General features: G+C 49.8%; 1 protein-coding gene across 4 annotated transcripts in view; it reads left to right on the top strand.

The window, feature by feature from the left end:
- The window catches only part of LOC144798392 (zinc finger protein 671-like), a 152,378-nt gene that overhangs the window by 27,953 nt on the left and 99,872 nt on the right, over positions 1-24,553 (top strand). The gene's annotated exons all lie outside the window — the stretch shown is intronic.

Below are 24,553 nucleotides of genomic sequence, written 5' to 3'. Positions count from 1 at the left end.
GTACGAGCGGCGGACGGTAACTTTAATTTTAATTCACTCCCCTCCTATCCCGCCCTCCTGACTCCTCCCACCTACTGCGTCATAGCCTATTTAGGCTCCGCCCACTTTCCTCCGTGCAAAGACTGAAGCCCTGTGGCAGAGGGCAGAGGGCTCGCGCGCTGAGCGCAGAATTTTTTTAAACCTATCTTCCTCATTGCTGCTGAATACGAGCAGCCCTACACCTTGCCCGTCCCGCTGAGTACGAGCGGCGGACGGTAACTTTAATTTTAATTCACTCTCCTCCTATCCCGCCCTCCTGACTCCTCCCACCTACCGCGTCATAGCCTATTTAGGCTCCGCCCACTTTCCTCCGTGCAAAGACTGAAGCCCTGTGGCAGAGGGCAGAGGGCTCGCGCGCTGAGCGCAGAATTTTTTTAAACCTATCTTCCTCATTGCTGCTGAATACGAGCAGCCCTACACCTTGCCCGTCCCGCTGAGTACGAGCGGCGGACGGTAACTTTAATTTTAATTCACTCCCCTCCTATCCCGCCCTCCTGACTCCTCCCACCTACCGCGTCATAGCCTATTTAGGCTCCGCCCACTTTCCTCCGTGCAAAGACTGAAGCCCTGTGGCAGAGGGCAGAGGGCTCGCGCGCTGAGCGCAGAATTTTTTTAAACCTATCTTCCTCATTGCTGCTGAATACGAGCAGCCCTACACCTTGCCCGTCCCGCTGAGTACGAGCGGCGGACGGTAACTTTAATTTTAATTCACTCCCCTCCTATCCCGCCCTCCTGACTCCTCCCACCTACCGCGTCATAGCCTATTTAGGCTCCGCCCACTTTCCTCCGTGCAAAGACTGACACCCTGTGGCAGAGGGCAGAGGGCTCGCGCGCTGAGCGCAGAATTTTTTTAAACCTATCTTCCTCATTGCTGCTGAATACGAGCAGCCCTACACCTTGCCCGTCCCGCTGAGTACGAGCGGCGGATGGTAACTTTAATTTTAATTCACTCCCCTCCTATCCCGCCCTCCTGACTCCTCCCACCTACCGCGTCATAGCCTATTTATACGTCCCCCATGTGTCAGCGCAGCGGACGAGCGCAGCGGGCGCGCCGTATACGCGCCGTATACGCGCCGGAGTTGCGCCAGAGTTAAGCCCGTCTGCGCCCGTCCGCGGCCGACCGGGGCTAGGGGCGCGTAACTCTGTCCCTCTCCTTACGTATTCCCGCTCCTCCCTTATGTTATGTCACAATCCCGCACTTCCCCCACCCGAGTCCGTTCCCAGGTTGGTTTCATTAGGCTTGCTCACTACCCGTAATTCTTTTCCTGAAATAATAACGCCATGTTCCACTCCTAGGCCTCAGGCTGCGGAACCCAGACCCGGCACCCACTCATCGGCAATACCCTCCCACCCTGCTCTCTCTGTGTCTTACCTCAATACCCGGTCTTTGGTCAGTCACCAACTAGATATTTTTCATCTGTTGGAGTCAGAGCAACCGGACATCCTATTCCTGACCGAGACCTGGCTAACAGATGATTCTTCTCCTGATATCTTGGCTGCCATCCCCCCCGGATACTATATATTACAAGCCAACCGTGCCTCTGGCAAGGCCGGAGGGGGGTCGCCGCTGTTATTAAGCACCCAACTCGCTTTTCTATAGTGCCTACTACCAGCATCCCTTTGATAGATTGCTTGGTACTTAGATTGGAACTGCCAGGGTCCTCTCTTATATGCGCTCTGATCTATCGCTCCCCTCAAACTATGCCCAACTTTCCGACCCAGTTTGGTGACCTCATCTCTCAGTTTACCATTAACAATTCCAACGTTTTGGTCCTGGGAGACTTTAACTATTGGCCATCGGACGCCCACGAATCCCCTAGCTCACTGGCCTTTTCAGACCTCATGTCAGGTCTGAATTGCACACAGCATATTCATTTGCCCACGCACATAAAAGGGCACACTCTAGACCAGGTGTGGACATCCTGCCTGGATATATCCGCCCCTCTCGTCCTGCCATGCCTATGGTCAGATCATTTTTTAATTACTTTTACGCTAGGGATACCCAGGCCTACCATCAAGCCTCGAGAAACCAATTTCCTGGCCCGTAATTGGAATAGGTCAGACCTAAACGTTTTTAGTTCTATCCTTAGCTCCTCAGTCCCTCCCATCTCTGATCCACCTGCTTCTATTGACGCCCAGTCGTCAGATCTTACTCGTTGGCTTACCTCTGCTGCCGACGTAGTAGCTCCTTTAAAATTAGTTAGAGCCAGACGCTGCCACGACGCTCAAAGGTGGTTCACCGAGGACCTGAGAGCTTTAAAATTAGGCCTCCGCCAAGCAGAACGGCGATGGCGCCGGGGTACTCCCTTGAGACTAAGGAGGTATTTTCCTCTTTGCTCAAAAAATATAAAACTGCCATAGTCTTGGCGAAATCCACCTATTTCTCAAATAAAATCATGGACTCCACAAATAAATCAAAGGATATATTTTCAATTGTAGAGGAACTATCCAACCCAGCTAGACTCACATTAGGGCCCCTTCCCTCCCAACTCCTGTGTGATTCCTTGAACGAATTCTTCATCAAAAAAATAGTTAAAATCAAATCTAGCATTGCTGCCCAAACTCCGTCTGTTTATCCCCTGACCATTGAGCTTCCTAAATACCTTAATCCTCATACTCTTATCTCGATCCCCCCCATCTCGACAGTTAATTTCTCCACACTTTTGCACAAAATTTCCTCTGGCTCCCCTCGTGATTGCTGCCCTCCCCCGGTCCTTCGAGCAGCCTTCACCTCCTGCCCTGAACTCCCCCTGGCCCTCATAAACAACTCTCTGGCCACTGGGGAAGTCCCTTGTTCCTTCAAACAGGCCGAGGTGGTTGCCATTCTAAAAAAACCCTCGGCAGATCCTTCCATCTTGAGTAACTACCGCCCTATATCCCTCCTTCCCTTCCTCAGTAAAGTCCTGGAATCGCACGTTACGCAAACACTCAGCTCCTTTATTGAGGACTCGTGTGTTTTAGACTCTAAGCAGGCAGGGTTCAGACCTGCGCATTCCACGGAGGCTGTCATTCTCTCCGTGATGGACGAACTGCGCAGAGGGGCTGATGCTAACACTCGACAAGCCCTTGTCCTTCTGGATTTATCGGCCGCCTTCGACACGGTCGACCATGGGATCCTGGTCGACCGTGTCGGAGAGGCCGGCATCCATGGGACCGCCCTGGACTGGGTTCAGTCCTTCCTGACGGACCGACAACAAGCTGTCAGGCTGTCCCAGTTTTCTGCCACCCAGGTTGAGCTGTCCTGTGGTGTCCCCCAGGGTTCCTCATTATCCCCTCTCCTCTTTAATTTGTATTTAGCCCCGTTACTCCGTGCCCTTCGCGGGTTGAGCGTTATCGCGTTCAACTACGCGGACGATATTCAGTTGATTTTTAACATCGACTCCTCCGAGGATTCTATCTCCACCTTTCAAAACACACTTTGCTTCATCAGCAACTGGATGAGCCTAAGCCACCTGAAGCTTAACCCCGACAAGACTGAATTGATTCTTGTCGGGGGAGCTTCCAACCCTTGGCAGCCTTCCATCTGGCCTGCCAGTCTTGGAAGCCCTCCCTCTCCAGTCAACTCTGCTAAAAGTCTGGGCGTCATTATCAGTAATGACCTCTCTATGACCCCCCAGATCAGCGCAGTGGTGTCCGCCAGCCATTTCCAACTCAGGAAACTCCGGAAAATCTCCCGCCTCCTTACTACCGAAGCGCTCACGTTAGCGCTCCTGGCGTTGGTGATCAGCCGACTCGATTATGCTAACGCATTGTATGTTGGCATTCCTGAGTACCAACTGAAAAGACTCCAGCTGATCCAAAATCAAGCTGCTCGCTTGATTTACCACCAGCCGAAAGATCAGCACGTTTGTCCACTTCTAAAGAGTCTTCATTGGCTGCCGGTATCCGCCCGCTGTAAATTTAAGCTAGGCTGTACTATTTTCAAGTCCCTTTCCGGTCAGGGTCCCTCCTTTATCTTTTCCCTTCTCCATCTTTATACTCCGTCCCGCAACTTACGTTCATCCCAAATGGCCCTGTTATCCGTTCCCAGGTTCAAGAGGAAAAAACATGGGGGCCTGAGGTTTTCTTTTCTGGCTCCATCCCTCTGGAACTCCCTCCCACTTCCTCTCAGACTTGCACCCTCATATTCTGGTTTCAGATCACTCCTCAAAACCTTCCTCTTCACCACCTCATACCTTTAGATTCTGCCTCACATTCTTCTCACCACTCCTCAGCACAGCGCCAAGAAACCTAATGGTGTTAGCCGCGCTTTACAAATTAATTTAACATAACATAACATAACAAAGATCTCAGAGGGTGAAGTTACAGCACTTCCACTCTGAAGCATGTGTTTTACCCTGTGGAGCACCGCAGGACTCATTGTTGAGTCCCACACTTTTCAATCTTAATGTGGCACCTTTAGCGGCCGTGATTCACTCCTTTGGACTGGAGATAGTGTTGTATGCAGGCAACATGCAGATCATGGTGTCAATCCCCAAGAGTTCATGTTCAGCATCAGAGAATATTCTCTGTTGCATGACTAAAGTGGCATGGTGGATGTCATGTAACTTCTTGAAGCTCAATGGGGATAAGACAGAAGTTATGATATTCGGCTCAGGGATATCAAGCTAGAATAGTAACTGCTGGCCCCAGTCCTTAGGATTTTGCCCTACCCCGTGTAAGAAGGCTAAGAATCTTGGAGTACTGATGGACACTGAACTTAATAAACAAGTTACTTACCTTCGGTAATGATATATATATATTAGTTATGGATTCCTTACCTTAGAATTATCCCCCAGGCTTCAGACTGGATCTGGAGAAATATTTTCGTAGCAGTACCCCTGCGCGTCAGTAGGTGGCATCAGTTGACTCCGCGTTCGGCGTCCTAATCACCGGGATGACGTCACAGTATCTACTTAGACGCAGCCCCTGCTCGCTGACGTCCGTTCTCTACACGACATTCTATGCCAGAATCGCAGAGCCAAGCAAGACACTGATCACTGGTGCATACAACTAGGGCCTTGAAAGCGAATCCCTTACCCTAGAAGTCAGTTCGCAGAACGGGGAGTGTTGGACTTTGGCCCTTAGGGCAGGTTCACCCCTAAACTTTTTGCTGGTAATGGTGACCTGGAAATGGTGATTTATGGATTCTGCGCACTTTCACTGTGTCCCAGTGGAAAGTGCGTGCGCACTCTGAGTGCATGTGCTGAGCTAGGCCTGCCCGCCCATAGGAATGCATGGGGAATGTATGTGTCCCTGGTAGTTCCTGATGCGTGGGGTGTACAGGCTTGAGTCTGGTATGTGTGAACTCGTGAGAGTGAATGCTGCGAGATGGTGTATGCAGCATGTATGTGTCTAGTAGGGAAGCGCCATTTCTAGACATGGCTGTACGTGTGCTGTGAGGGTGCTGGCGTGTGATTGGCTGGAGCTGGCTGGCATGCCAGGCTCCAGGAAGTCTGGATGGGTCTGCCTGGTGGTGAGTGGGAGATTAGCATGAGTCATGTGTGGGAGGAGTGTACCTGTGTCCTGGATGGGCTGGGTTTTCCCCACACAATGCTGGCTCCGCCCCCCTGTGGTGTGTCTAATGACCCAAGCCCTGCCAGTGAATAGAGAGGGTGGTTGAGGTAAACAGAGTACTCAAGAACCAGCTGCGACTGGTTCCGCCCCCACCCTGCACCTTCAGACAAAGGGAAATACTGTATAAAAATGGGGCTGTGTCCCCACAGTTGTTGTTCTTTTCCAGGATCCTGAGGGGGCTGTTGCTGCTGCTGCTGGGCCAGAGGACCGCCACTTGGGGTGTCTCCCTGCCTGGAGACCCAGTGTGCTGGCTCTGGGCCCAGCCTTGCCCCCCCTGCCTGCCCAAGGACTGCTGGGACTCTGCCCTGCTTGCTGAGGGCACCTGGGAGCGCTTTATTTTACTTGTAGCGCTTAAGAGCGCTTTATTTGGCTTGTAGCGCTTGGGAGCGCTGTGCCTTCACCCTAGCGCTGAGAGCGCTTTACTTTTCCTTTTTGCGGCTGCCCACGCCGATTTTGCAGTCCCCTGGCAGGTGCCCACCCTGCCAAGGATCTTGCGCTGTACTCTGCCACTAGCGCTGTGGGAGCGCTTCATTTATCTCGAAGGCCGGTGCCCACCCGGCATTATCGCGGAGATTGTCCCCGTGGCCGCCCGGCCGCGACCAGGAAGTCAGGCAGGCCGGGGGCGGTACTGCGGGACACTCGTCATTCCCCGGGCCGCGCTCTGATTGGCTGCCGGCCCGGGACAGGAAGGAGGAAGCCAGAAGCTGCCGGGAGCCGACCCCGGGATCCGGTGAACAGGAGAGAGAAGCCGGCGTCTTCCCTTGTCCCCCCCCGGGCTCCCAAAGCGAGGGAGAGCCCAGGAGAGGGAGGACAGAAGTCTGCAGAGAGCCCCGAGGAGCGGGAGCTCTCTTGAAGCAGCCGCCTGCCAGACCGGTGAGTGGGGCTTTGAGTGAGGCGGTTGGGGGGTGTGTCGGGCACGCTTTCGGTGCCGCCCCCGTGACCTGGGCCCCCTTCATTTTGTTTGTTGGAGCCTGCGAGGCTCCGGGGGCATAATTTAGTATTTGAGCCCTGAGAGGCTCCAAGTGCCCACCTTGTGTTGCGAGCCCAGAGAGGCTTGTGGGGGCATTTCGTTGTGCAGAGCCCCGAGGCTCAGTGGCAGCCCACAGTGTTTTGTTGAGAGCCCTGTGAGAGGCTCAGGGGCCATTTATTTACGAGAAGCTCCTGAGGGCCCGGTCAATCCTTTGAGAGCCCAGCGAGGCTCCCACATTGGCCCCATTGTTGTTTTTGAGTCCTGGAAGGCTCAAACCTCAATTGCACCAGTTGCCCAGCACTTTGTGGGCAACTGCTACGTTTAGGACCCTGACACTGGACACAGGGCGTCCTAGCCCCAACAAGGCCAGAGGGCCTAGGGACAGTCACAGGTGGTGACTTACGTGAGTTTGGCGCAATTGTTCATTTTACACCTCTGAATGTATTGTTGATGCATCATGTGTTTTCCTCCTTACACCTCTGAATGAATGTTATGCATTGCATCATGTGTTACGTGCTTCCACCCCCACAGGTATTGTGATGTGTAGGTGGTTGTTTTCTCCCTAGTACAGGTGGTGCTAGTGAGGTCCTGGTTACCAGTGATTACTGGTTGTGTTATATTTTTGTGCTACAGTGATTTTACATGCAAATGTATTATTTCTGAAAGTGTTACTTCTGATTCCTGACAGTGGTCCAGGTGGCCCTGTCTTGTAAATATCCCCTGTAAATTCTGCCCGTGCCCCTGGCACATAGTAAAGTGTGTGTTTTATCTAATGTGTTTTGGTGTAATACAAAGGCTATTTTTATATAACCTTGTGTGGAGTTTCCTTTGTGGTGGGCCTTTGGTTGTTGTTGCTGGGGTGCGTGCGCAAATACTTAACTTACATCGCCTCCAAGTTTAGCCTTGCTGCTCGCGCCACGTTACCTAGAGGGTGAGTAGGGGTTATCTTGGCGTGTAACTCCCTTGCCCTGACCTTGGGAATGGTGGTCTCTGACTGACTTTGGCGAAAGCCCTGGCCAGCCGGGGATCCCATTTCCAACATTGGCGGCAAGCGGTGGGATAAGGATTTGTGTTTGCGTGGTACCACAGTAGCGGCGGGCCGCACTTCAAAGCTCTACATTTTTAGATAACCACATTTTGGGCATTATTGTTTTTGGTGAAATTCCATTGTTTCTTCTCCTGAAGAGTGTCATTTGATAATTGTGTTCAGTACATTTGTCCCCCGCCCTGCTTCCAGAGTTTGGTACCTGTGTCGCTTTTGGTCAGGTTGAGAAGTCAGGGGTGGTAGAAACTGCCTTACCGATCCGAGGGGAGGGTGTGTGTGGATGAATGGTGTGTTTTCCTGGACGCATGAGTATGGGTTCTCTTTGATAAGGAGATTGTTGAAGTTTTGGAATAGTGTACTCTTACTTCAGATTGTTAAGTCCCCTGTGTTGCACGTGTCTGTGAGCATCTTGCCAAGATGGAGTCTGCTTTTAATGTCTGGGGTCTGTTTTTGCATGAACTGAGAGAGTTTTGCGAAGAGAGAAACATTGCAGTGAATGAGTCAGACACCCAGTCCCAACTTAGGGGTAACCTAATCCAATGGCAGAAGGAGGACTGGGAGCGTGAGCACAGTGAGGAGAGGGCCCGGGTCTCACACCATGAGGGTGGTGGGTCTGAGGGGAGCCCTGAAGAGTCTGAGGAGGAGGAAGAAAATGATAGCACAGGGACGCCAGCAGATAGTGAGGACCCCATAGATAGGGAGTCCCTTGCTGGGTCCAGCGTAGGAGGCAGCGCCTCATCCCTTTCCCTGTCCCCAGAGGAGCTGGAAGATAGGAGGAGAGAAAGGGAGCACCAGCTGGCTTTAGAAAAGCTCAGGTTGGAGCATGCCCAGGCTATGGCACAGCTGGGCGTTAGAAAGCAACAGCTGGAGGTTAAGAAGCAACAGCTAGAGTCCGAGAGGGTCTTAGAGCAGGACAGGATAGAGGAGGCTGAGAGGGCCGCCACCAGAGGCAAAGTAGCTCTGGAGGGTAGACTATCCCCTGCGTGCAGTGTTGAGTGTCTGGATTCCCCAGGGAGGGTTGAGTCCAGTGGTGGCAGCTATTTAGATTCCAGTATAGGAAATCCCAGTCCCAGTTCCCCCAGTCTGGTACCTGTTTCCCAGGAAGAGGAGTATAGGTTGAAATTCAGGGGCAGTAGGAAGCTGCCTCACCAGTCGTGGGAGAAGTTTGAGGATGAATGTCATGGAGCACTGTGGGCTTGGGTAGAGGTTCACACTGACTCTGATTTTGAGAAACTGTTTGATATGATTGTCAAAGAGCAGGTGCTCAGTGGTTGTTGTCCAGAGTTGCGCCAACACCTGTTGGAATATGGGTCTTCTTGTTCAGAGCAGCTTGCAGAGGAAGCAGACCGCTGGGAAAGGGCCAGAGGTTCTCTAGAGTCATTGGTGAGTGAGTCCAAAAGTAGTGGTTCAGGGATCTTCCAGCCCAGCGTGGTGGAAGAGGCTCAGTGTAGCCCAGCTAGGTCCCAGGATAGCGAGGAGGATGTAGGGGCTCACTGCCTGGCTCAGTGGAGCAGGAGTGAGGAGGAGACCGAGGTTCCCCAGACGCCCAAAGCCCTGCCTCAGGACTTGGATGGTTTCTGTAGGGAAAACCAGGTTGGGGACCTAGGCTGTCCTGTTAGTCCACTTGAGGAAGATCTCCTAGTGAGTAGAGGACCTGGAGCGTCTGTAACCAGAGCTCCTGTGGTTCTAGAGGCTGGCAGTACCGCTCCGGTGGGGAGGGTACAGGAGTCCAGCGTGAGGAGTGATTGGGGGATGAGTTTCCCAGTGGATGCACCAGTGGACCAGAGACTAGCCAGTTGGGCTAGATCTTCTTGGAGGGACCCGGGTGGTGCCACTTCTGGTCTGGGGGATCGTCACGCACTGTCAGGTGGACAGAGGGCGGGAGATCTGCGCCAGACAGACAGTCACACAACAGATGTGTCATTTGTTAGCCTCAGGGGGATTGTGTGTGAATCCCCCGAAGTCCTGGAGTGCCAGGCAATTGTTCCACCAAAGGTTTTAGACCGGAGGTTGGATGGCCAGGTTCAGGATCAGCCTGACCTGAAGGGTAGGACGACTGTAACCAGTGTCCTGACCGGTTCTTCTTCCAGAGGAACTTCTCCAGGTGGGAGAGGGCAGACCTCTGGAAGGGGGTGCAGAGGGTGGGAGAGCCCACCTCTGACCCCGGTGCAACCTGAGTGGATAAGCCCTGGGTTGGAATGGCGTTCTAGGTGTACCCCTCGCCGGAGGAACCCTAGAAGAAGAGGTAAGGGGAGGAGAGCCTTCCCTGAGACTCCTGGTCCGCCTGAGGTTGTAGGCCCTAGGCTGGAGTACCAGTGGCAGTCTAGTCCTGTCTGGCAGACAGGAAGAGTGGAGAATGGCTCCTATGTGCCAGGGGTTACTACCCCCCGCTCTGCGAATTGGCATGGACCAGTGGCACCTGGGTGGCCCAGGGCCTGGTCCTGGCCGCGGACAGCTTGGGAGTACCAGTGGGGTAGCCCAGTTGGACCAGACAGTGTGTTGAGAAGGAATCCCATGGGTTCACCATGGCGTAGAACAGGAGGGTGTCCCTGCAGTTGTGGGCCTGCGTCCGTGTTCTATCGCCCCAAGCAGGGAAGCCCATCACGGTGGTGATTGGCCTACCCTGCGTTTTGGCTGGAAGGGGGTTGTGTTGGACTTTGGCCCTTAGGGCAGGTTCACCCCTAAACGTTTTGCTGGTAATGGTGACCTGGAAATGGTGATTTATGGATTCTGCGCACTTTCACTGTGTCCCAGTGGAAAGTGCGTGCGCACTCTGAGTGCATGTGCTGAGCTAGGCCTGCCCGCCCATAGGAATGCATGGGGAATGTATGTGTCCCTGGTAGTTCCTGATGCGTGGGGTGTACAGGCTTGAGTCTGGTATGTGTGAACTCGTGACAGTGAATGCTGCGAGATGGTGTATGCAGCATGTATGTGTCTAGTAGGGAAGCGCCATTTCTAGACATGGCTGTACGTGTGCTGTGAGGGTGCTGGCGTGTGATCGGCTGGAGCTGGCTGGCATGCCAGGCTCCAGGAAGTCTGGATGGGTCTGCCTGGTGGTGAGTGGGAGATTAGCATGAGTCATGTGTGGGAGGAGTGTACCTGTGTCCTGGATGGGCTGGGTTTTCCCCACACAATGCTGGCTCCGCCCCCCTGTGGTGTGTCTAATGACCCAAGCCCTGCCAGTGAATAGAGAGGGTGGTTGAGGTAAACAGAGTACTCAAGAACCAGCTGCGACTGGTTCCGCCCCCACCCTGCACCTTCAGACAAAGGGAAATACTGTATAAAAATGGGGCTGTGTCCCCACAGTTGTTGTTCTTTTCCAGGATCCTGAGGGGGCTGTTGCTGCTGCTGCTGGGCCAGAGGACCGCCACTTGGGGTGTCTCCCTGCCTGGAGACCCAGTGTGCTGGCTCTGGGCCCAGCCTTGCCCCCCCTGCCTGCCCAAGGACTGCTGGGACTCTGCCCTGCTTGCTGAGGGCACCTGGGAGCGCTTTATTTTACTTATAGCGCTTAAGAGCGCTTTATTTGGCTTGTAGCGCTTGGGAGCGCTGTGCCTTCACCCCAGCGCTGAGAGCGCTTTACTTTTCCTTTTTGCGGCTGCCCACGCCGATTTTGCAGTCCCCTGGCAGGTGCCCACCCTGCCAAGGATCTTGCGCTGTACTCTGCCACTAGCGCTGTGGGAGCGCTTCATTTATCTCGAAGGCCGGTGCCCACCCGGCATTATCGCGGAGATTGTCCCCGTGGCCGCCCGGCCGCGACCAGGAAGTCAGGCAGGCCGGGGGCGGTACTGCGGGACACTCGTCATTCCCCGGGTCGCGCTCTGATTGGCTGCCGGCCCGGGACAGGAAGGAGGAAGCCAGAAGCTGCCGGGAGCCGACCCCGGGATCCGGTGAACAGGAGAGAGAAGCCGGCGTCTTCCCTTGTCCCCCCCCCGGGCTCCCAAAGCGAGGGAGAGCCCAGGAGAGGGAGGACAGAAGTCTGCAGAGAGCCCCGAGGAGCGGGAGCTCTCTTGAAGCAGCCGCCTGCCAGACCGGTGAGTGGGGCTTTGAGTGAGGCGGTTGGGGGGTGTGTCGGGCACGCTTTTGGTGCCGCCCCCGTGACCTGGGCCCCCTCCCCCCTTCATTTTGTTTGTTGGAGCCTGCGAGGCTCCGGGGGCATAATTTAGTATTTGAGCCCTGAGAGGCTCCAAGTGCCCACCTTGTGTTGCGAGCCCAGAGAGGCTCGTGGGGGCATTTCGTTGTGCAGAGCCCCGAGGCTCAGAGCAGCCCACAGTGTTTTGTTGAGAGCCCTGTGAGAGGCTCAGGGGCCATTTATTTACGAGAAGCTCCTGAGGGCCCGGTCAATCCTTTGAGAGCCCAGCGAGGCTCCCACATTGGCCCCATTGTTGTTTTTGAGTCCTGGAAGGCTCAAACCTCAATTGCACCAGTTGCCCAGCACTTTGTGGGCAACTGCTACGTTTAGGACCCTGACACTGGACACAGGGCGTCCTAGCCCCAACAAGGCCAGAGGGCCTAGGGACAGTCACAGGTGGTGACTTACGTGAGTTTGGCACAATTGTTCATTTTACACCTCTGAATGTATTGTTGATGCATCATGTGTTTTCCTCCTTACACCTCTGAATGAATGTTATGCATTGCATCATGTGTTACGTGCTTCCACCCCCACAGGTATTGTGATGTGTAGGTGGTTGTTTTCTCCCTAGTACAGGTGGTGCTAGTGAGGTCCTGGTTACCAGTGATTACTGGTTGTGTTATATTTTTGTGCTACAGTGATTTTCCATGCAAAAGTATTATTTCTGAAAGTGTTACTTCTGATTCCTGACAGTGGTCCAGGTGGCCCTGTCTTGTAAATATCCCCTGTAAATTCTGCCCGTGCCCCTGGCACATTGTAAAGTGTGTGTTTTATCTAATGTGTTTTGATGTAATACAAAGGCTATTTTTATATAACCTTGTGTGGAGTTTCCTTTGTGGTGGGCCTTTGGTTGTTGTTGCTGGGGTGCGTGCGCAAATACTTAACTTACATCGCCTCCAAGTTTAGCCTTGCTGCTCGCGCCACGTTACCTAGAGGGTGAGTAGGGGTTATCTTGGCGTGTAACTCCCTTGCCCTGACCTTGGGAATGGTGGTCTCTGACTGACTTTGGCGAAAGCCCTGGCCAGCCGGGGATCCCATTTCCAACAGGGAGGATAGGTGGGGTGGTAAAGAGTCCATCTGAAAGAGACCATTATTTATGGATTGCTTGCCTTAGAATAGATACCCCAGCAATACCAACGCCGGAGGTGGCTCTGCCAACTAAGTTCACACCAGAAAGTCCTGGAGAACTGAACGGCCAAAGAAGCTGTCTCTCCGGACTTGGCTGTCCAGGCAGAAATGTGTAGTGAACATGTGCAAGGAAGCCTGCGTAGCTGCCTGGCAGATGTCATGAAGGGGAACTCCACATCCCAAAGCAGTAGTGGCAACCTTCGCCCTGGTGGAATGGGCGCACAACCCTACTGGAGGTTCTTTTTTCGCCAAGGAATAAAACATTTTAATGCAAAGAACGGCCCATCGCAAGATGGTTCAATTTTGCACGGCCCGACCTTTCTTGGCGCCCACATAGCCAACAAAGAGCTGATCATCCCCCCCGAAATGGTCTTGTATGATTCAGGTAAAATGAGAGCGCACGTTTTTGATCCAGACGATGGAGCCTCTCCTCCTCTTTAGAAGGATGCAGGGCGGGATGAAGGTGGGCAAAGTGATGGTCTGTCCTGTGTGGAAAGAGGTAACCACTTTGGGAAGAAAAGAGGGTCGAGTTCAGAGAACAACCTTGTCCAGATGAACAGCAAGGAAAGGAGGCTTAGAAGAAAGAGCCTGAAGCTCACTCACCCTGCGAGCAGAGGTGATGGCAACCAGAAAAGCAGTCTTTAAGGTCAAGAGTCTGAGGGGACAATTATGTAGCAGCTCGAGTGGAGCTTACATAAGGTAGGTCAGAACCAGGTTCAAGTCCCACTGGCGCATTACGAAAGGAATGGGAGGAAACAAATGAGTAATGCCCTTAAGGAAACGATTTACAGTAGAGGACTTGAAAAGAGAAGGCTGATCAGGAAGCCGAAGAAAGGCCGAAATGGCCGAAAGATAGTCTTTAAGAGTGCCCATAGCAGAGCCCTGCTGGGCCTAAGAAAGAATGAAAAGGAGAACCTCTGATAGAGGGGCATAAAAGGGGATCCACAGTCTTTGCTGTGCACCATGCCACCAATTTGTTCCATCTACATGTGTATACCGTTTTAGTGGAGGGATGCCTGGCTGCCAAGATTACATTACAGACTTCGGGAGGAAGGTCGAAAGCTGTCAACTGTCTCCGCTCAATCTCCACCCTAGGAGGTGGAGGCTGGACAGATTCGTGTGGAGGACCGTCCCCTGCTGCTGCGACAGAAGACCCCCCCCAAGAGGCAGTCTGATCAGAGGATCGATGGCCATGTGCAAGAGCTCGGGATACCAGACTCTTCGTGCCCAATCCAGAACCACAAGGATGACTTGGACCAGGCGCGCCTGATCTTCTTCAGCATTCTGGGCAGAAGTGGTATAGGGGGAAAGGCGTATAGAAGATCGCAACTCCACTTGCAACGAAAAGCGTCGCAGAGCGAATGGTGCATTGGAAATTCCAACATGCAGAACTGCGACATTGCGCATTCTCTTTGGTGCCGAATAGATCTAACCAAGGCTCTCCCCACTGCTGAGACCTTGCACCACCTCTGAGTGAAGATGCCATTTGTGATCCATCATTTCACCTGCGGCTGAGTTAGTCCGCCCTGGCGCTCAGTGAACCTGCCAGGTGTTGAACCACCAGGGATATGCCCTGATGTTCCAGCCACGTCCAAAGGCACAGAGCCTCTTGACATGGGGTCCACGGTCCCACCCAGCCCTGTTTGTTGCAGTACCACCTGGTAGTGGTGTTGTCAGTGAACACCTGCACTACTCTTCCTTTGACAGAAGGAAGGAATGCTTTCAGTGCAAGACGAATCGCCCTGAGCTCCTGAAGCTTGAAGTGGAGCCCGTACTCTGCCGGAGACCAGAGGCCTCTGATCTCCGCCTCTCTCATGTGGTTGCCCCATCCCAGGAGTGAGGCATCTGTCACCACTGTGAACTCTGGTTGGGGAAGGGAGACGGTTCTGCCGTTGACCCAATCCTTGTTCTGCAATTGGTGTGCAGTGCCCTCCCGAGATCTGGATGCAATCGAAAAGATTCCCCTGATGCCGAGCCCACTGAAACTCCAGGTCCCACTGCAGAGCCCACATATACCACCTGGCATGATCCACCAGCAGAACACCATGAGGCCCAGCAGCCTCAGGGTCATTCTGACCAAAACCCAGGATAGAGGCTGAAAGATCGGAATCATAGCCCGAATATCCCAGACTTGCTGTTCGGAGGGGTAAGCCAGAAACTGCGTTTTATCCAGAACTGCTCCGATGAAAGGGAGCTTCTGAGAGGGAATCAGGTGTGACTTTGGCACGTTGCTAGTGAACCCCAGCGAATGCAGGAGGTCCGCCGTAGTCAGGAGGTGTGATATGACATCCTGGGGCGAGCCCGCCTTCAACAGCCATTCGTCAAGATAGGGGAAGACTGACACCCCTGACCTGCGCAGATGAGCTGCAACCACCACCATCACTTTTGTGAACACCCGAGGGGCTCTGGTTAGGCCAAAGGGTTGCATAGTAAACTGAAAATGCTTGTGGCCTGCAGTGAACCGTAGGTAACGCCTGTGGGCCGGTAGGACGGGAATGTGGGAATAGACGTCCTGCAAGTCCAACGCTACCATCCAGTCTCCAGGGTTGAGAGCGGACAGACCCTGAGCCAATGTCAACATCTTGAACTACTCCTTCCTGAGGAAGCGGTTGACGTCCCTGAGATCTAAGATAGGACGCAGGCCTTTGTCCTTCTTGGGCATCAGAAAGTAGTGGGAGGAGCAACCACAACCTCCTTCTGGCACAGGGATGCGCTCAATGGAGCCCTTGGCCAAGAGAGCTGTAACTTCATGGCAGAGAAGGGGCATTGATCCTCCGACATGCAGTGGAATGTAGGTGGCATTGATTGAGGGATAGTCTTAAAGGGAAGGGAGTAGCCACTTTGGACTATCTGCAAAACCCAACTGTCTGACGTAATGTTCTGCCAGTTGGGGAGGTGATGGTGAATCCTGCTGCCCACTGGCAACTGGTGGCCCTGGAGGGTCGGACTAGGAACGTTTGGAGGCTGCTGAAGAAGGGGCACTGGTGGATTGGCCCGCCCGCTTGCCCCCTAACCCACGACGCTGGGTCCCACGTCCCCAGCCACGCAGAGGCTGAACAGTTTGCACAGGCCTGTGGCTCTGGGTGGAACATGTTGGGGCACCCCTTCCATAGCCACGAAAGGGGCGAAAAGCAGACTGTACTGGGCAAGAGGTGGTAGCGAGGCCCAAGGATCTGGCCATTGCCCTAGAATGCTTAAAGTGCTCAAGCGCATTGTCCGCTTTGTCGCAAAGCATGCGACGTCCATCAAAGGGCATGTCCAAAAGAGTTGATTGGACATCGCCCACAAAGCCAGTGGACCTCAGCCAGGCATAGGTACTCAGGGCTTCAGACGTTGAAATCGTCCTGCCTAGCGAGTCGGCGGTGTCCAGCCCACATTGTATGGCGAACTTCGCTGCATCTCTATCCTCAGCAACCGCACTGGAGAAGATGGCCCCTACCTCCTTTGGGCACTGTGGCAGCACCTGCTCGACCGTGTCCCACACAGAGTGGGTGTAACGGCCCAAGAGACATGCGGTGTTCACTGACTGCAGTCCTGAGTTGGCAGAAGAAAACATCTTCTTCCCAAGGGGGCCCAAAGGCGTGCCAGTGGAGTCTGACTGCCCAAAGGAGGAGTGGAGGGCTTCGTAAAAGCTACGAAGTTGGCAGGGGTCTCTCCGGCTCCCGGAAAAGAAGGGAGGCTCTGAGCCGACCCAACAGGCTCTGCGGGCGTAGCCGGACGACTACCTTCCCCGTCGAGCGTCAGCCGATGGACGGCGAGAACGCAAAGACCGACGGTGCGTCTTTGCCTTTTTTTTGGGCTTCGACTTACCTGAAGATGAAGAATTCGACGAGGAGTGTTGGTGATGGCTCTGCGACTAGTCCCGTGACCTCCCTCTCGACCGGGACTTCGAGCAGCACGGAGCCGACTGCCCGGCCTCGAGAAGCTTTCGGGACTGCTCCTGCAAAGACTTCGGCCCATGGCCCGAAAGTCAGAGCATGGCTTTGTGTCGTGGTCGCGCTCCAGGCACCAGAGGCACACTAGATGTGGGTCCCTCACCGACAACAAGCTTGTGGCAGGAGTCACAAGGCTTGAAGCCAGTCTGCCGATGTGACATCCCTGTGCACCAGAAGTGGAATGACTCGAAAATGAAGTCGACAAATGTCTAAAAAAAGACAGTCGAAAAATGACTAGAGGTACCGCTCTCTTCGGATCTGAGTTCGCTAGCGCAGAAAAAGAAAGAACTGACATCAGCGCGCACGGGTGGCGTCTAAGTAGATACCGCAACGTCATCCCGGCGATCGGGAACGCGGGGTGGACCGACGCCACCTACTGACACGCAGCAGTACTTACTACAGAAAACATTCTCAGGATCCATTCTGACGTCTGGGGGTAATTCTAAGGTAAGGAATCCATAACTAATGGTCTCCTTCAGATTTTAATGTCCAAATAAATCGTACCATCCCCACCTGCACCTGGATTATCAGAATGCTTAATAAAATCTTCCCTCTCATCCAGCGGCCGGCACGTAAGCAGGTAGCTCTTGCCCTAGTAATGTCCTGACTGAACAACTGTAACTCGCTGTACCTGGACTCAAACAAGAATACGCAGCATAGACTTCAGGTGGTGCAGAATGCGTTGGCAAAACTTGTTCTGGACAGTCCCAGAAGGCAGTCTGCTGTGAAGGGACTAGAAACCCTGCATTGGCTCCCTCTCAATAGGCGCATTCGCTTTAAATCACTCTGTATGGTACATAAGGCACTTCAGCTCCCTTTTCCTACAAGATTAGAAACCATCTTCATCTGGCACTCTCCTGGCAGACCCCGCCGCTCATCTCTCCAACTGCTGTTCGTGGTACCGAGGAAAAAGAAAAAGAAATGGGGCGATAGAGCATTTTCTGTGGCCGCAAGCAAACTCTGGAATTCCCTTCCCTTCACCATAACGGCCATCCTTCATCTCCTGCCATTCAGGAAGGCTCTTAAGACAAGACTATTCTCCGGTTAATTCTCTGTCTTCTACGGGTGTAATGGTGGACCTCGGGCGTTCAAAATCAAAATCAAATCAAACTCCAGAAACCTAGGAGGACTGCCTGCCTTTGCTAAAGAGCAAGACCTCCTGTGCACAGCGGACTTGTTCTAAAGAACTTCGAAGGAGACTCTGAGGCCTCCGAAACCACCAAAACCCTAAACCTGAAGCAACCACTTCACCTGTTGCCTCCAGCACGAGTTGAAGTGAGCCAGTGGTGCCAACAAGGTTCCCCAGCCACCCAGAGCTCAAGCGCCTCATGGTTTCACCCCTCCTGATAATTGATACTTGTATAGCGCACTACTCACCCGCAAGGGTCTCAAGGCGCTTGTACGAATACCGCTGTGGAACCCATCCTGGCTTTCCCTGTGAGGTGTCCACTCCTGGGCACCCCCAAGGTGGAGGCCAGGCATCCTTAGCGTTGTGGGGGCCGTTGTGGAGATTAAGCAAGCTATGGCCCAGAGTTGCAGAGTGGGACTCAGGATTGGAATAGGCACTGAGCGAGAATTATCTGGTCCGTGGAATTTTTGAGCCCAAGACCCGCCGAGGCGGGGAATTGAACCCTGGACCCGGGCTAGACCTCTGTATCAGGGTCTGCCGCTCTAACCATTGAGCCACACTTCTCCTGGACTCCTTTTTTTTATTTTTTATTTTTTTATTGAGAGTTCATATATAACAATACAATACAGTACAAGAGACATGACATATTTGAGGTCCAATTAATACAGTCTAGAAGAAAAGAATATTGAAAACAACCATACAGTTTTTAGTTATAACATTTAAATTATAAAGTGCAAAATTGTGTAAGAGCAAACCGGCAATAGACTTTCACTAATATTCAAAAGATTTTGTTAGAGTTAAAATAATATAGGAACTTTAAATTCCCTGTGAGATTTCTCAGTTAATTTTTCATAGCTAGATTTATAAAGTGCATCGTGCATATACATAACAAACCTAATAAACCAATTTTAAATCCGAATAAATAGTAGCAAGGCAAATTTAAGGATCAAACCCACTCCAAAATGTATCATATTTTTTCAGAGCCCCTGATCTTAAAGCGTATGTTCTTTCCCTATCCTGGATTCGGAGTAATTTTATCTTCCATGCTTGGAAAGATGGGACAAGGTCTGTTTTCCAGGACTGTAATATAAGGGATTTAGCTATTAAAGAAGCTATAAAAAGGGACTCATCGTGTTGGGTGTGGATAGGAGAGCAACCTAGGACGGAAGTCAGTTCATCCAGGACAATATTAGTTTTAAGGACAATTGAGAGATATTTTTCTATTTCCTTCCATAATACCTGGATTTTGGGGCATTCCCAAACAATGTGTTTCCACGTGCCTTTTCCTTCACATCGGAAACATTTGTCAGCTACTTGGGGGAAGATATTATGCAAAAAGGACGGAGTTCTATATATCAACCATTTGTTAAAGAATTGCATACGTTTAAAATTTGCTCCTCGAAAAATGGTTTTATTAAACTTATTTATTTTGTCCCATACCTGTTGATTAATTGTAATATCTTCCCTCTTTTTCCATCTTTCAGTAATCTTGCTGTAGAGGTCCTGATCATTGCCTTCTCTTAGTGTTTTAATCCAAATACTCATTTTCTTTTGTGTTTTGTTGTTAAGGATAGTGGAAATATTTTCTTTCATGAATAGATTTCCTATAGTGAGTTCTCTAAGTTTTGGATTTATCCTGATGAAGGACCAGTTCAGAGTGCAGTGCGAATGGATTAACTGACTATTGATTTCATCCCAGGATTTCCATCTGTTGCCCAAGAGGAAGTCTTCAATTTTCTCAAAGCCATTCTCCTTCCAAATAGTTAATATATATTTGTCCATACAGCCAGCGTCTCCCAAGCTAAAATTCATTAAATTTGTCTTGCTGCTAAAATTAGGTAATCCATAGAATTTAAAAAACTGAGTTTTCGCCTTAAAGATCCACTGCAGGGATTTATAACGTACTTTTTTTGGATCTTTAGTGATTCTCACTGGGTCATAAATTTTCAATTCCAACAGCATCCTTTTGATAAAAAAATCATCCGACTCATGGAAATCTAAAACAGAAAACCTGTGACTATAATGTGCAAAAGACGCAAAATAATATTCTCTAATATTTGGGAGGGACAACCCTCCTTGTGTAGATGATAAATACAAAGTGCTCAGTGCAAGTCTGGAAGATTTTTTTGCCCATAGGAAAGAAGAAATCAGCGCTTCTACTTTTTTAAAATAAGAGGCCTGGATTGCGCAGGGAATTGCACAGAAAAGGAAATTAAAAAGGGGTAATACCGACATACGAATTAGCGATGCACGCCCTATAATAGACAGGGGTAACAAATTCCACCGGTCTAGAAGTGAGCCCACCTTTTTTAATAAAGGTAAAAAATTTCGTGCAAAAAGGTCGTCTAGGCTATCTGATACAAATATTCCAAGATATCTTTTTGGATTTGTGTTATATATCTGCCTGAATTCCGGAGCTAAAGTGTCTATAGTGCAGTTCACCAGAATAATTTCCGTTTTGTTTACATTAATTTTATAACCCCCTAGCTTTTGAAAATCAGAGAAGATTTTTAAAATCCTCCGTTGACTAGAGGGTTTAGAATCTATAAAAAGGGCAATATCATCTGCATACAATTTTATATTTGTCATTCCTAATATTGGGGCTGTGTCAGCTTTAATATTCCTGATGGCGATTGCGAGAGGTTCGATAAATAATGCAAATAAAATTGGCGACAGGGGACATCCCTGTCGCGTACCTCTAGTGACTTTACAGGACCCAATATTTGTATTATTAATGATAATTTGTGCCCTAGAATTCACATACAATTGTCGTAGGAGAAAAATAAAAACATTCGGGAAATTAAAACTGCGTAAAATTGCAAACAGGCAATCCCAAGAGACTAGATCGAAGGCTTTCTCCGCATCTAAAAAACAAATTTGAGCCTTCACCTTATTAGTTTTAAAATAATCTAGTGCCTCCAATAAAAATGTAGTGTAGGAATGAAGGTGTCTTCCTGCAATGAAACCGCACTGATCGTGAGCTACCAGGGATCCTATTATTTTATTTATTCGGTTTGCTAAAAGTTTTGTAAAAATTTTATAATCTGTATTCAGAAGGCTAATCGGGCGGTATGAATTTATATTTTCCTTGTCCTTTCCCTTTTTTAAAATACTGACCACCACCGCTATATGGAAGGAATCCGGTGGGGCACCTCCTTGGAGTAAGTTATTAACTAATTTCAGAAGTTCTTTGCGTAGTGTTCCCTCAAATCTTTTAAAAAATTCGATGGGAAGGCCATCCTCACCGTTGGCCTTACCGTTGGGGAAAGACTCTATCACTTCCTCTAATTCCAATAATGTGAAATCTTGAGTAAGATAATTAATGCCCTCAGGATCTAATTTAGGTATTTCAAGTTGTTCTAAAAATTCCAAGGTAGAGTCAGATGTAGCCCCTTCAGATACTTGATAAATTCCCTCATAGTGTTTCAAAAACAGTTCGCCAATAGAGGTGGTGGTCTTAACTTGTATTTTAGTAGTAGGGTCTAATAGCTGATCTATTCTATTGTGAACCTGCTTTTCTTTAGATTGCCAGGCCAGAAGCTTTCCTGTATATTCACTCTCTTCATATATTTTTTGTGCATATAGGTTGCTATTTGTCTCGCCTAAATCATAATAAAAGTTCTTCATTTTGCATTTTGCCACGTTGAGTTTGTGACCAGAGATCTTAGATCTGACCCTAAAATGCTCTTGGGCTGCCTGTGAAAGTTCAGTTTGGAGTTTGATTTTCTCCTCCCTTTTTGCCCTCAGCTTAGGGATTTCTTTAGATGTAATTATTCCACGAAGAGTGGCTTTAAAAGCATCCCAGATTATATTTAATGAGGCTGAACCTCTATTCTGTATAAAAAATTGCTCAATCCTTTCGTTAATATCTGTGCACCATTGTTGGTCAAGGAGATTAAGTTTATTAAAAAACCATCTACTTTTAGATCTAGCTTCATGATTCCCCAGATTGACCTCCATACAAAGAGCTGCATGGTCTGAGAAAGCATTAGGTAGATGGGCATAATTGTATAATACTAAATCATGGGATGACAGAAAAAAATCTAACCTTGACGCTGAATTGTATTTTGCTGAGTGGCATGAATACTCGCGCTTGATAGGACTTAACTTTCGCCAGTGGTCAATAAGATCGAGATCTATTTTACAACTTTGGACTGCTAAAGCAACTTGGGGTTTATTCTGACGACGATCTTTCTTAGTCGAGTCCAATCGCGGGTTTTGCAATAGATTAAAATCTCCCCCCCAGATTATTGGCCCGGGCAGACCAGTTATTGCCTGTTTTACTTGTAGAATGACTTGAGGGTCGTCAAGAATTGGTGCATAAACTGTAGCAAGAATAACACTGACGTTATTTAATTTACCGTGTGCAACTGCCCATCTACCTCTAATGTCCGTGCAAGACCCTTCAAGATTAAACCCTACATGTCTCCCTATTAATATGGAAACTCCTCTCTGAGCCATCCCTGCTGGGGCAGATATGTTATAGCCCACCCAGCTTTTGAAGAGTTTAGCTGACTCTGCATGGTCTTTATGATGGGTTTCTTGTAAATAGATGACATCTGGTGAAAGGTTTTTCAGCCAGCACTCAGTAGCATTCCTTTTACGAACGTTATTCAATCCATTAACGTTTAAAGAAATACATTTCACCATATTATTTCATGTACGAGATGTTGGGCGTGACCCTCAACTAATACGCTAGTGTGCAAATTTGCAAAAATAGATTCAACAGCAACAACACATATAATCAATAAATAATATATATATATATAGCAGTCTAGACCCATAACATAATAGCAGCGGATATTCACAGGAGCATTCGTGAAGAGACTGGATTTAAATGTGGAAATATGCAAGCAAACATATACGAGATGTTGAACGTGGCCCTCAGCCAATGTGCAAGTTTGCAAATCTGCAAATAAACAAAAAACTACAGCAGCAACAAGTATAACCAATAGGTAATATAAATGTATATAACAATATAGGCCAGTAGCATAATAGCAGCAAATATTCATAGAAATATTCCTAGAGAATCTGAAATTAGAAGTGCAAATCTGCAAACGGGCATATTCGAGATGATGGGCGAGGCCCTCAGGAAGTGTGCAAATGTGCAAATCTATAAATATATAAGCAACAACGACGACGTGTATAACCGATAGGTGATACATAATAGTGTAATAGCAGCAGCAGATATTGATGGAAACATTCATAAAAATCTAAATTGCAATGTGCAAATGTGCAAACGAGCGGCAACTGTGCAAATATGCAATTAATCAGCAGGCTGATACAAATAGCAGCACAGACTTGAAGGATTAAGAGCCCTCTAGTGCAAAATAAGCAAATATACTCAAAGAAACTTGACAGCTTATTATAATCCATACGGGCAAAAGTGGCAAGTGCAAAGAATTATTTGTGCAGGATATAGAAAAAAAATAAAGATATATGAAAAAGAATAACATTGCTCGTACTGTAGTCATAGAAATGTAGAGAAACATATTGCATTTGAACTCTCGTTTTTCCCCTTGCAACATCTCCCTTCACCACCCCGGTCCCCCCTCCTCCCCCCTCAGTTGGACGGATCCCCCCGTGTTCCACGTCCGTCCTTTCCTTCTGTTTCTTCTTGTTGGATGCCATTGCATTGCATCCTTTTTGTGCTTCCTGTTATGGACAACCCCCCCCCATGTCGATCGGAGCTGTTATAGACTAAACTCTTGAATCTGCTAGGAGTATGATACAGCTGGAGATCTGGTGGGCTATCCTCCTAATCCTTCCAGGAAGGACTGGGCTTCGTCGACAATTGTAAAAATAAAGAACCTCCCTTTAGCCAGGACCTTGAGTTTTGAATGTTGCACAATCATAGCCTGGGCTCCCTTGCTTTTGAAAGAGTCTATCATTTTGACAAAGTCTCGACGTCTGTGGGCAGAAGCCGCTGACATATCCGAGAAAATTCGAAAATTGTTTATTCCTTCTGCATTGAATGATTTCTTGGAATATGCTGTGTTTAGAATTCTCTCCTTCACCCTAAAATCTGAAAAGTTAAGCAGAATTGTACGCGGATATTTCAAGTTATTGGGTTTATATGCCGGGACTCTGTGTGCCCTAGTGATAGTCAAATCGCCTTGGAGCTCCGGTATGGCTGTTTTCAGGAGAGACTCCGACCACTTGACTACGTCCTTGTCTTCCACCCCCTCTGGTATACCTACCAGACGTAAATTTGATCTCCGATTGTAGTTTTCGAGGTCCTGCATTTTTTCCACTAACTGGGCTCTTTCCCTATTGGCCGCTGATAGATCTTTCTGCATTGTTGACAGTGAATCCTCCAGGGATGAGATCCGAGTCTCAGCCTCACTGATCTTTGAAGGAAGGTTCCCGAAGCACTCTTCCATTTTTGTGAGCCTAGTGTGTAATTGCGCAATCTCCTGTGCCTAAGATTCTTTAAAATCTCTTAGTTCCTGAAGGATAGTTCCAAGCAGAAATTCAATAGAGTTCGTTTTTGTGGTGTTAGGAAGGGAGAGTAGGTCATCCTCTTTTGATATTTGCGATGACCGCAGCCTTAACTCTTGGCTTAACTCTTGGCTAGCGGTTTTCATGATCAGCTCGGGGCTTTGGCTGGTATCCAGAGCCG

Source organism: Lissotriton helveticus, chromosome 12, assembly GCF_964261635.1.
Source record: "Lissotriton helveticus chromosome 12, aLisHel1.1, whole genome shotgun sequence".
Classification (NCBI taxonomy): domain Eukaryota; kingdom Metazoa; phylum Chordata; class Amphibia; order Caudata; family Salamandridae; genus Lissotriton; species Lissotriton helveticus.
The sequence above is the reverse complement of the archived record's forward strand: the minus strand, read 5'-3'. Positions and strand labels throughout refer to the sequence as shown.